Raw genomic sequence first — 14,312 nt, forward strand, 5'->3', positions numbered from 1 at the left:
ACAGATGGACAAACAGACAGACGGACAAACAAACAGACGAACAGACCCACAGACCAGAAAAACATAATGCCACCGGCCACTACTATCGTAGGTGGGGCAAAAAAATATTTTTAAATTTTTTATATCAGATTAGAGCAGAGTACATGTACACCAAAGACCAAAAAACTGAAGATGTTGTTTTAATTACATGAGTTGATCTGAAGTCAATTGGCGTTAACAACGTAAACAATTAATTTTTAGAGCAGAGTAATTGATATATTAACATAAGCATTTGTGACGTATGATTTTTAAGGGAAAGTTTAAGAATTTGGGTCGTATCTTTTTGAGATATTAGCCAATCAGTAAAATCAAAATATAAAAATATATATTCGACGTGAAAATAGTTTATATAAACAAATTAAAAAATCTCAAAATCATTAACTACATGTACCAAAGAAGAGGGGGGGGGGGTCACCCAAATGTAATCATGTCCACAGGTACCTGTGAAATCTACAATAAACAATAATAAGCTGGCTTTCTGTTTAAAGTCAGTACTCTATTAATAATGTTATGATTGGAAATCACATTAAAAACTGAAGATCTTATATCAATTACAATTTATCTTTAAAAGTCATAATTCCCTAACTTGCAAAACATAATCTGTTAAATTTGGGGGCGAATTAACCAGGTCCGATTTGACTTGGTGCCGAACTGTCTATAACGGTGCCGATTTGACAAGGTGCCGGAATGTCTAGAACTCATTTATATGAAGACTTGAAAGGCATACCAAAATTATACCAGCAATGACCTATGTTATATTAAAATATTGACACCGGAGGTCTTGCCAGGTGCCAATGTGTCTTGGTGTCGAAGTATTTATAAAAATTTAAAAAAAAATATTTGTTGAAAAGGGAACTTACGTTGAAATTATTTGCGATTTGTTCCATAGCCTATCCGTTATTGCTGGTGCACTGCCAGTGTTAATTTTATCTGTAGAAGAAGTTTTCTGAATCTCTCTCCAAGTTCTTCAATATGCCTTACTTAATTATTTTTCGGCATAAAAAAGAACTATGAAACATATCAGATTAGTCAATCGTTGTTGTTGTAAACCAATACAGTGTTATTTACAAGCATTGATAGTACAGTCAGTTATAAGTAGAGTTAAAACGTTTTCATGATCTAAGCTGGTCCCCTGCTGGCTACTACATTATGTTCATAGAAAGTAGATACCAGTTTAATAAGTGAAACCTTTCTGAACCGGAAACGCATAATAAATTACGTCAACATAAAACTATGTAGGCGCCCTAAATACGATTTGTGAAATGATGGCTATATTTATCAGATAAGTATATTACAGTTTGAACTGAAATGTTTATTGCTAATTTTAAATCTAATTTAAAGATAAAAGTTTATTGAGACAATCTAATATGAGGCAGGCATAACCTGTGAATGGGGACGAAGTCTGTATGTATTATTTTTTTTAATTCAAACATGTTAATAAAAGAAACCGAAATACATTATAATCTATAAATACCATTTTTGAATAAGTCAACACCAGAAAATAAATAAAAAATGAAGAAAATCCTTGAAATTATGTATTGAACTTGTGCATATCATTAAGCACTGACCATTCAACTTTTAACATGTATTTATAGAAAATCAGAGGAGGAAGGGGAATGTCCTTGTTTTTTTTAGGAACCAGCTGTTATTTAACTTTAAGGGGGAAAAAAGAAAAAGGGGGGACATGCATTTGCAAGTTTTGGTATGTGAGATACAGGGGTTGAATATGGAACAAAGGGAGGGGGAGAATATGAGAGAACTCATGGTTTTTTTTTACAAAATAACCGGATTTGGTAAATGAACCATATTTTGGGAACCAGCAGTTTTTTTTATTTATTGTGCCCCTAACCTGAACTTAGATATGACACATTGCTTTTCTTTATGCAAGTATCAATCAATAGCAGATACAGGGTGCCAGGGTCCCACATATGTAGCTTCATATACAGATAATTGCATAGACTTTTAACAAGTATTCACACCAACAGCAGCGGATCCATCCATTTTCAAAAGTGGGGGTGTGGCAACTATATGTCCCAATTTAAATCGACAAATGCATTGATCATTAAAAAAAAAATCATGGATCTGCACCTTTTAATACAGAAAACTCTAAGAAATGTTTATACTTTTTTCGCTTCCCTTCTAAAATTTTTTTTTTTCATGATATTAAATCAATCAATTAAAAAAATGGCATTATGAAAAAATCATAATTTATATTGAATTAAAAAATAAGTAAGACATTGGATTCTTTGTGGATTGTATTTTCTTGCAGGTGAAAGTCCTGCATCTTCCACAGAAACTTTTTGAAATTCAAGCAGAAATTGAACTGATCTAAGTTTGAAGCTCTGAAACTTCAATTTTGAAAGAAAGAAAGAGAAGTTTACATATATTATAACCGGATTTTTATTTAATATACAAATAATTCGCAATTTCTGAATTAATAGAATTAAAAGTTCATGAATAATTCATGATTCACATTATTTGAAATAATTATCAGGCCGTTGAAATTGGAATGATGATTTTCCGTATTTACACAAGAAAATTTCAAAGGGTTGAAGGACAGGAAAGAGTCCAAAAGACATCTTTTTTTTTAGTTGGAAAAATAGAACAAGACGCATATATTGTTAATGTTACTGTTATAAATACGAAATGTTTCAAGTGAAAGACGTGAGATTACATGTAGATTTACTGTAGTGCTCCTTTCGTGTGGTAACCTAACGGTGTACAATACTTGGCCCAAGTATCAACAGCAGCATGGAAGCTTTCACTTGGGACAATTATAAGTTTAATATACAAAATATAAAAATAATTAGATGTGGCATGATTGATGCTGAGCAAACAATTCATAGATAGAAAAAAACAAAAAAAACAGAGATATGATAAACGGTCATTACTGGTCAGTTAAAGATTAAAATGGGCAAAATCTATACTGTATTAATATGTATGACCAACTTTAAAATGTGTCCACTTTCTCATAAATTTCTTGTGTCACAATGCTGGGTCAATGATGTCATAACATAACACAAACTAGTCATCAGTTGTAAAAGGCTTGACTGATCTAATTGCAACTATATAAGACACAAAATAAAAAGCAATAATAAAAAAGACAAAGACACAACTAATAATTCTACTTCACATATGACACCATTGTATTTCTTAAATAATGTTTATTTGTTTTGGATAAATAGTGTCTTTCAGACAGAATATTAAAAAGCTCATATTGTCTAAATACCAATGGAAACTTTCCTGAATTTATATAACTGAAAATCATCTGAAACTTTCCTGAATTATAACTGAAAATCTTCTGAACCTTTCCTGAAAAATGTAAGCTAAAGCTGAAAATGGTCTGAACCCATCCTGAACAATAGCTGAAGACTGAATATTGGCTGAGTATAGATTAATTCAAATTTTTACTGAATATTTGCTTAAATATTGTTTTGTTTGTTGAACAATTTAGAAAGAAATGCTGAAAAGTTTACCTTAATAGTCTTAGATGAACTTTAACAGAAAATTTGCTGAAAACCCACTGGAACGTGTTAAATTATAGCTGTTTTTTAGAAAATGGTGTTTTTAGGAGGTTCTGAATATTTCAGCAAGTTGTTCAGAAAGATTCAGAAGTAATACTAATTATTTCTGAATATTTACTGAAAATGTCTTGCTGAATTGTAACTGAAAGTTTGCTGAAAACTTGCTGGAATGTGCCAAATTCAGCCATCTTTATGCAAAAGGTTTTTTTTATAGGTTCTGAATATTTCAGAAAGGTGTTCAGAAAAATTCAGAATGAATGCTGAATTACTTCTGAATATTGCTGAATTGTTACTGAAAATTTGCTGAAAATGTGCTGGAATGTGCCAAATTCAGACATTTTTAAGCAAAAGGTTTTAATAGATTCTGTAAAATTCAGCAAGGTGTTCAGAAAAATTCAGCATTAATGCTGAATACTTACTGAAAACGTACTGCTGAATTTTTACTGAAAATGTGCTGAAAACTTGCTGGAACGTGCCAAATTCAGGCATTTTTAAGAAAAGGGTTTACTAAATGTGTTCAGTAAAATTTCAGCATAGATTTCAGAAAAAATTCAGAAAAATATTTTCATGAGGGAAACGACTGTTTGCTGTACATACTTGAATTATTAAAGTCTGAATTAGAATTAAATAAAAATCTTATTTAGCATGATTAGTGGCCAAGTATTTGAAACAAATAAACCATGCATTTACTTTAAAGTATAATTTTATTATCCCTCCTGCAACAAAAGTTGAAGTACATGCATGCATACAAGAAATATGTATTACAATCTGGCAGTGGCTACAGCGTATTGTTTTGTATTTAAGCTTCACAAGATACATTTTAGAAGCTGAAAGGCCTGGATACGTCCTTATGTTATGAAGTTTCTGTTAGTGATTTGTCCATTGCACTTTACCTAGTTTTCATTGTACACTACATGTACATGTACATGTAACTGTTTGAAATAAAAATATTACTGTTTGAACAGTCACAGTGAAATACACTTTAAGGTGGTACCCAACACTTTCACTAAAATTAATTTGACTCGTTTAATTTTCATAAAATTTTGACAATGTATTTACTTTGACCCTTTAACAAAAATATAAAAATTTCAAAAATTTTGAACCAACCGTTTTGTCAGAAAAATTACACTGGTTATATAGCAGTTTGACAAACATCAATTTTAATCATTGAGAAGCTTAATATCTCCTTTACAACACAACGTAATTAAAACGTTTAGCTGACTTTACAGAGTTATCTCCCTGTAGTGTTAGGTACCACCTTAAGTCTTAAATGTATATTAATTGAGGTTTTTTATGGTATCTTGAAAGGTGTACATGTCTCATTGTCTGTCAGGCAGGGTTGGCCTGATCCTGACTTCATTTCATGGATCAGTGATTAAGGTTACTTCAGTTGCATGTAATTTGTCAAGTTTGTTTCTCGCACATGTTAAATACTACAAGCAGAAGGTAAAGTAGGTCAACTATATTTGGTGTATGAAATGAGTGTAATTGCAAGACACATCAAGACACATCAAGACACATCAAACTTTGACCTCAATGAAAATATCATGGTTCAAATGAACAATGTTTAGTTTTTGTGGTTTGATCTACATGTATTTCCAAATGTTTCTTAGATGCTACAGTATAAACTAGTCTACATGTACATGCATGACATGTATAGGATCACTATTTTTGGCATATCATTGGATATTCATAAGTTAGTTTTCATGGTTTGGATGTTAAGAATGTTAAGTCTATTTCACAGACAGTATAAATCATTAAATTTTGGGTATGGAATGTCAGTTTGTCATGTTTGTAGGGTGTACGTCATCTGTCTGGCATGGTTAATTTGACTGCAACTTCATTTTCAAAGGTTATGAAAATTGAAAGTTTGTGTGATACTTGTACATGTAGTACATGTAGTAAAACCTTCATACATGCAGTCACTCTTGTTTACATCTGACACCAGTGATCATGTCTACCATATTGATTATACACATGTACATGATGTAGCTGCTTTTTGATAACAAAAGTCTGACAACTATAAACACATGTTATAATTCATTTGATAATACTAGGTATTGTAGTCTTGTATAACATATTAAAAAGAAGATGTGGTATGATTGCCAATGAGACAACTATCCACAAAAGACCAAAATGACACTAACATTAACAATTATAGGTAACTGTATGACCTTCAACAATGAGCAAAGCCCATACCGCATAGTCAGCTATAAAAAGCCCCGATAAGACAATGAAAACAATTCAAACGAAAACACTAACGGCCTTATTTATGTAAAAAAATAATGAAAAACAGTACATTTGTATGTAAAAAACAAATGTAACACATAAACAAACGACAAACTCTGAATTACAGGCTCCTGACTTGGGACAGGCACATTCATAAATAATGTGACAGGGTTTAATATGTTAGCGGGATTCCAACCCTCCCCCTAACCTGGGACAGTGATGTAATATTGTTAGTAACTGTACATCCTTCAACAATAAGCAAAATCAGTTCCGCATAAGTGTGATAATGAAAAACCTATGACAGGTGTAGCCATATTGGATGATGTAACACGATGTAAACAAGTTTAGATGAGAAACCCAAGTTTGATTTTTATACCATGTAAATAAAAGCAACATTGATACGTCAGTGATGACAAATATATTATGGTTAACCAAAAACTTGTACTATAATAGTTGATCATCTGCCCTTATTCATGTTTTTTTCTACAAATCTATTCTATCTGCTTTTGAATAAATGCCTTCTAAATATATTTCCCAAGATGTCAAGCAACATTTTGCCATTGTTTTCTATAAACACAATAAGCATTACAAAGTCATACATGTATAACACACTAAACAATTATAGGTCAATGAACGGCCTCAGGCACGGATCCAGATGGGGGGGGGGGGGGGGGGTTCGGGGTGTCGAAAAAGCGAGACTAAGCGATCCTACTTTCCGTCGTCGGAGGCGTCCGCGTCCACAAATATTCACTCTGTGGTTCAAGTTTTTGAAATTTTAAAAACTTTCTTAAACTACACATGTATACTGGATTACTTCCTGACGTGGACAGAAGCTTGTTGATGATTATAGGATAGTATATGTCCAGAAGTAAATTTAGTAAAAATAAAATTCCATTTTTTCCGTATTTTTCTTATAAATGGAGTTTTAAAAATCTTCGTGGAAACATTACATACACTCTGTGGTTCAAGTTTTTTAAATTTTAATAACTTTCTTAAACTGTCTTGGGTTTGTACAAGACTTGGACAGAAGCATGTTTATGATCAAAAGATAATATACTGAAGTGAATTTTGTAAAAAAAATAAATCCATTTTTTCCGTAGTTTACTTTTAAATGGACAGATTTTCTGCCAGGAAACAACGCATCGATCTGTGGTCAAATTTAAAAAAAAAAAAAAATCTTATGCTACTTTTAATTTGTACCGAACTAAGACACAAGCTTGTTTATGATCATAAGCTAGTATTTAGAAGAAATTTTGTTAATATTTTGTACCTGTCATGCCTGTGTATCTGTATTTTACTTATAAATGGACTTAATTTTTCTTCCAGTTCACATTACACACAGTCTGCAGTTAAACTTTTTAAACATTTATTAGATTCATAAACTATCCTAGATTTTTACTCAACTTGGACAGAAGCTTCTCACAATCAAAAGATAGTATCAAGTGGAATATTTTTATTGACGCGGAACCCTTGCAATTTTATTTTTGGACGATCAAGGCATTTGAATGGGTACTTGTAATTGGAACCCCACTTTGTCCTGGGTTAGAAACACCCCCTTTATAAAATGGCTGGATCCGCCCCTGGGTCTTCAACATGGAGCATCGGCTTACACCGAACAAAACAAATATAAAGGGACCCAAAATATTGTCTGTGCATCTAGTAACATTGTTAGTTTTCTTTAATGATTGAATAATAAGTCATTATTGTACAAGCAATTATAGGATTAAATAATTTGAAATGGGAAAATATTTTGGATTAACGTTAGTACATCTGATCAACTGAAACCACATAAGAGAATCCGATGTCAGTCTTTAGAATTTGATAAGACCGGAGTCTAAAGAATACATCAAGTGTTAAACCGTGATGTGAAAAAAATGTGAAAAATGCGTTAATTTGATTGGCCAACGAAACCTCCTGAAACGATATTGCGGCATTTTCATTGACTATTCTTTAGGTCATTGTTGACAGTTAAAGGTCACAATGATGTACATTTCCTCCATTGCAACGGAGATAAGCGATTTCTTCAATAATATAGAAAATACGCACACTTTTCACCTTATTATATATTCTTATTCAAATATTATTGCATTCTGAAGCGTACAAAATGTTTAAAAAAGTCTTATGTTGAAGATTGACGACGAACAGGACATATGACGTCACAATGCAGTTATTTTCAAGCGACTGGGTCGACGTTTCGCGGATTTTTTTTATTAAGCACAAAAAGCATGTTTACCATAAGAGAAATAGGTTTCACAACTCGGGAGAATTAGATATCGTTTGATATCAACTCTCTTTATTTAATTTAAATAGTAATAACAAACTCGCCACAGGCTCGTTTATTATTATATTGAAATTAAATAACTCGAGTTGATATCAAGCGATATCTAATTTTCACTCGTTATGAAACCTATAAATATCATGTGTATCAATTACAATTGAACTTCAAATAGACCATTCCGTACAAAATACAATACAAAGTCGAGTTAATATTGAACTATTCAGAAATAAAATACGATAAAACAGAATAACTTAAATTCAGATAGATTTAAGATTTGTTTTCCATAGCTGCAAAAGATGACTTTTTTTTGTGTTAAATGTCTGATAATATTTTTTACATGTATAGAAATGGTTAATACGGCAATATTTTTAATTTTACAAGACAAAAATGTAGCCCCAAATAAAAGCTCAGAATAAGTGTGTGAAATAAGCCCTCAAGAAAATAAAAAGCAGTTTTATATGGGGATAAGTTTGACAAGTGTGTGTATTAGGAGTTCCCCGCTAGGTTTAGAGTATATCATGTATATTGAGCGTTATTATGAAGTAATGTGATTCGTAAAATACGGGTATTGAAAACAACCGTGTATAATGCATGAATGATTTTACACCTAACTAATTTAATGAAAAATGATTAAATTGTTATTCAGATAATATTAAAAATTGTCAACTTTAAATTCAGTTATAAAGAAACATTTGGTTACAAATATATTGGGGAACGTTTTCCGATTTTTTCTGTTATAATTATAGTAGTTATCTTTCATTTAGTGAAATTGCAGGTATCTAGTGCTGGTTCCGAGGAAGTGTTAAAAATATATATAAATTTAGCACATTCACTAAATAACCGACGAATACAAAAATGTGTTCAGCGGCAAGTATTTCAAAATACACTTTTAAATCAATATCTATCTATAATTAATGTAATAAATGGGAGTGGTAGTTGTTTCTCTTTGTCACAACCTTATATTTCACACAGTAAAATTGTTTTACAAATAATTGAACCTATATCCCTGACTGTTAGACATTTTGTATCCGTTACTTTTAAGTGTACATGAAGATCAATGTTTGGATGTTGCTACGCTTTTAAATTAGTTATGCCTATACAATGGTTGTAGCTATCATATTTTAACTGTTACAACTTTTTCTGCGTTTAAACAGTTTATTTATGACTGTTTCAACGTTTTCCGTTTTGGGACAGTAATTAAATGACTGTTACAACTTTCTAATGGTTGCATCAGTTTTATTACGACTGTGACAACCCTTTAGGCGTTTAATCAGTTTACTTATGACTGTTGCAACGTTTTTAGAGTTGGGACAGTTGTAAATCAACTGTTAAAACTTTGAAATAGTTGAATCACTCCTTTCATGACCGTAACAGTTATTTCTTGTGTTGTTACAGTTGATTTATGTTGTAGACAAACATTTTTAAAGTTGGGACAATTACAAAATAACTGCAGCAGTGAAATTTAACAACTGTTACAACTTTAACAAACATTATCAGTCTTAGAACGACTGTTACTGGTATGGACAGACGTTTTTTCGTCCAGTAGTGCTACTATTGATATGCTGTCATACTTCTACATTACCATCAGAATAAATTACTCCGGATGGACCCATGTTTATATTCTTGATATGTTTGATATCCCTCATAAAGTCCAATCAGCATTTTATTCTTTTAACGGCATTTGGAGTGACATGGCCACCGAAAAAAATATTATAAAAGACTCAAAAGGGCATAGGGGAAATGAAACCATCAGATCCTTTTGATGTTACCTTACATCCAGTTCCTCTCATAAGCATTTCAACTAGGATGCACGCATCTAAAGACGTTCAATATGTTTTTATTGAATTTTATTGAGGGCATACAGAGGGTTAAATCCTTTGTTGATTGGTCTTTGTCGAATGGACAATCTCGAAGTTTCTATAACCCGATAGCAAAATCTAAACGTAAGTCTTTCGTGGATATGACGAAAAAAATAAACTAAAATGTCATTTTAATGACACAGTTTATGTTCATATCAACCCTTAGTTAGTTTTTACGCGTGCCTTGGCTTTGGCAAATTTTCGAGAGGATGTAACAGTTGAAAAGGTTCTGTCCTATCCAATTGGCCCAATGCCAACATCCATGTTCCATGCTGATGGTACAATGCGGAAGACTAGCAAGGCAGATTTAGCCCCCGTACTGGAACAGGATGTAGTTGTCTGTAAAATCCTTCCAATATTCGATATATCCCGAACAACCCATAAAAGGGATGGTATGGCATGGTTGCAATATGTCAATGCAAAACGGTTTAAAACCTTTGGTGAATTGGCTTTAGATTTTGTCCGCAATCAGGTTGCTTGCTTTCAATATGCTTCAGTGGTTGCTGACATTTTTTATAGATATGACATTCAAAATTACATTAAAATCTCTGAACGGGAACGTCGATCAAAGTTTTTTTTTCATTCCAAAGGTGTTTGAAGAAATCGAGGGAAGAATCATTCCAGACTAAACAAAATGTCTTAGTTCGATGAAAACAAGCAGTCTCTTATAAAGTTTCTCCGTGAATTCACTTTGCAATATATGAAAGAAAACAGTTGTCTATTGGATGGATCATTTACCAATCCAGAGATAGTGAAAATAATAAGTCCCAAAGGTATATCAGATTGCAGTGAATTGTTAAGTGCACAAGAAGAAGCAGATACACGTATTATTCTGCATGCCTTGAATGCTGACAAACTGTACAGGGCAAACGGTGTAAACGGTGTAAACGGTTGCATTATTGTAAAGTCTCCGGATACGGACGTGATAGTACTTTTAATACATTATTTCCCACAGATGACTCATATATTTGAAGTGTGGTTTCAAACAGGAATGATCACTAGCAATAAGGATTGGTGGTGTAACATTCCTGTTCATGAGCTATGTGGGTCGTTAAATTCAGTGTTGTGTAAAGTCCTACCGCTGCACTTGCTACTACAGGATGTGATACTACATCGTCTTTATTTGGCATAGGCAAAACATTTATGCTAACGGCACTAAAAGAAACGCCTGTTCATTTTAATGACTTGTCCCAAGAAACCTTTATTAAATATAGAAGTTTCGGTAGCCGTCAGCCGAAAACTAGGCTTTATGATCCTAAAGGAAAGTCCAAACACAATGCCATAATAACCTGAACAGTTTTCATGTGAAATTAGCCAAATGTAAAGATTCTAGCTTGGTCCAACTCCCTCCTTGTGAAGAATCTTTTAGAGCACGTCCTTAGGTCGACTTTCCAAACCAAAATCTGGATGACTGCACACATCGCCAAGTCCGCTATTGGTTCGCCTCTACAGTTTGGTTGAAAAGAAGAAAGTTTGGTCTTGAACCTGTCTTGTTTGAAGGTCAAATGTCATCTGACTTCCTTCAATATTTGATTTGCACGTACAAAGAAAATCAGTTTGCAGTAAAAGTTGCGTGTGTTTTGAACATAATTTGTCATGTACTGAACTTTGTCAATGTCAAGCATCAGATCTTTGTAAAAATATCAAAACACACCTGACAGATATAGATGATGTTTAGTTGACCTTGACACTGAAGCTATTTCCGTTTATTACGATAGGACGATCGGGACATTCTGCATGTTAAAAAAACGTTTAAAAGACGTTGAGCTGATGCTTATATATTTCATAAACCTAATATGAATACATTTTGAGTGTACAAGAAAAATATTAATTACAACTTTTGTCAGCAAAAAAAAATGTCACAAATTTTACTATAATACCCATCATGACCATTGAAACTGAAATCAATGAAATTGACCTGTATCCCTCCTTTACCTGACTTTAAAGTTTTGTATAGTAGCAAGTCGTTTTCAGACTTCATTTTTATGGCGAAAAATATTACCAAAGTTCAAGGTCATGTTTGTATGGAAACAAAAGGAAGTCATAAATAAAGAAAATGTATTATTTAACGAAAAACTTCAATATTCACGTTAGGAATGACGTATTTAGAAAAACAATGGTATACTCAATATGCTTAATGAAATAGTGTCCCCTGATTGTTTAATATGTTTTATGTTGAGCCCAAAATTGAGATTAATGACAAACTTTTGTAATATTCAATTGTTGACCTTTGACCTGAATAATGCAAAATTTCGACCACTCCTCATGCTTACGGCATTATTAATATGAAAGTTAACAATTTTCTTTTCATTGATATATAAGTTAGCCGTGTGTTCGGTGGGTGCATTAAAAAAATATATTCTACCGCTTGTCTATATATAATAAAATAATTTGCACCTGTCTTAAGTCAGGAATCTGATGTACAGTAGTTGTCGTTTGTTTATGTAATATATACGTGTTTCTCGTTTCTCGTTTTGTTTATATAGATTAGACCGTTGGTTTTCCCGTTTGAATGGTTTTACACTAGTTATTTTGGGGCCCTTTATAGCTTGTTGTTCGGTGTGAGCCAAGGCTCCGTGTTGAAGGCCGTACTTTAACCTATAATGGTTTACTTTTTAAATTGTTATTTGGATGGAGAGTTGTCTCATTGGCACTCAACCCACATCTTCCTATATCTATGTAGTTTATAAGAAGTGACAAACAACAATGTATACAAATGAACAAAATTATACTCGTTTTTAAAGTTTAATCTTATAACATCATTATCAAAAATGAAAGCATTGATTTCTTGCCTTAAAAAGTACATAATATGAACTATTTATTATTGTTTTTAAACGTAAATACACTGACATTTAACATTTTAAGCTATAGGAAATCTGTATAAATGTCATTTTCAAGGGAATAATAAAAATTTTGGTAAAGTGTCTATATATCTAGGGATATAAGAATTTCATGTATGCATTTCCATTGATGTTGGCATTGATATGTATATAAAATTGGCTTTTTTCTGGGTTTTTTTGTATAAAAGCATTGTAAGGCTTAATGCAACTTTAAAAAATAATAATATCGGATTGATAATATATTTCTATCTTAAATACTAATACACCTTGTATATCATTGTATGTTAAATTAAAGAGTCTATATCACCACCTGTGAGAAAGGAAGTATGTTTGTTTACATTTTTTATCATAGTCACTCGAAAAACCACGGTCCAAGCCGGATACTATACCTACCGTAAATATGTATACATGAGCATACATGTGATGAAAAAAAATGTTCTCAACCACCAAAAATAGGAATACGAATGCAAATAATCGTTAAAAGCAGTGCATAGATAACCATTAACAGGGATAACATGCATAACATCTTTTGATTTTCAGGTTGACGTGATTTAATATCATTTGTATAATGAAAACGCTTTTCCTGGCTTCTTTTTTTCAGGTAAGAACATTTACATTCCCTTACTTTGTGAAGAACCAGACTGGTTCCTACAATAATTACATTTGAAGTTATATCCTCAAAATCTGGAACTGTGTATCAGCCTATTTCATTTGATTAAGCAGACTTTGTTGCTTATATCTTTGATTTAAAAGACAAAGTATTTCAATAACTTAAAAGTCGAATAAAAAGTATACCAATTTACTGGCATTGATTTCCATAATAAACTACGAATTCTGGAAACAGTAATTGGATACTACAGATACAGTTAAGTCGGTCTCATATCTTGAATAACATATAGAAATTGACATTGAGGGTCGGTTAAAAACAAAACTTTACGACAAAAAGAGATGATTTCAGCTTTCCAATTGCAAACTTTCCATTTCTAAGTAGCAACATTCCAGCAGCATCTGCATACGGGGTATATATATCTCCCAATTAATACGATATTCCCGTGCTTGTATTTCCTATCATGATCATGACTGTCCCTCTGGTATCTTTCGTCCATCTTTTATTGAACAGGTGTAAATAGGCAGGATTCGTATTCCGATTTCAAATTAAATATTGGATCAACTTTATTACCCGATAAAATCAATGTTCTATTATATCTATGAAATAAGCAAATCGATTTCCTTAATAAACTAGTTATTGTTTTGCCCCACCTACGGGCAGTATGTGTTTCGGTCTGTGCGTCCCTGCGTTCGTCTGTCCTGCTTGAGATTACATGTTTTGTTCAAGGTAGTTTTTGATTAAGCTGAAGTTTAATCAACTTGAAATTTATTACACATGTTTCTTATGATCAGATTTTTTCTAACTGAATGCCCCAAAATTCAATGTCCATTGGTGCGTCATGCTTGAAGATATTCATTTGATAGTTGTTATATAGTCCTATGACGGACACAATTCCCTGACGCCTTTATGTTTGCTTTCCTCCTAATAGATTCC

This window comes from Mytilus trossulus, chromosome 9 (assembly GCF_036588685.1).
Source record: "Mytilus trossulus isolate FHL-02 chromosome 9, PNRI_Mtr1.1.1.hap1, whole genome shotgun sequence".
NCBI classification, from domain to species: Eukaryota; Metazoa; Mollusca; class Bivalvia; order Mytilida; family Mytilidae; genus Mytilus; species Mytilus trossulus.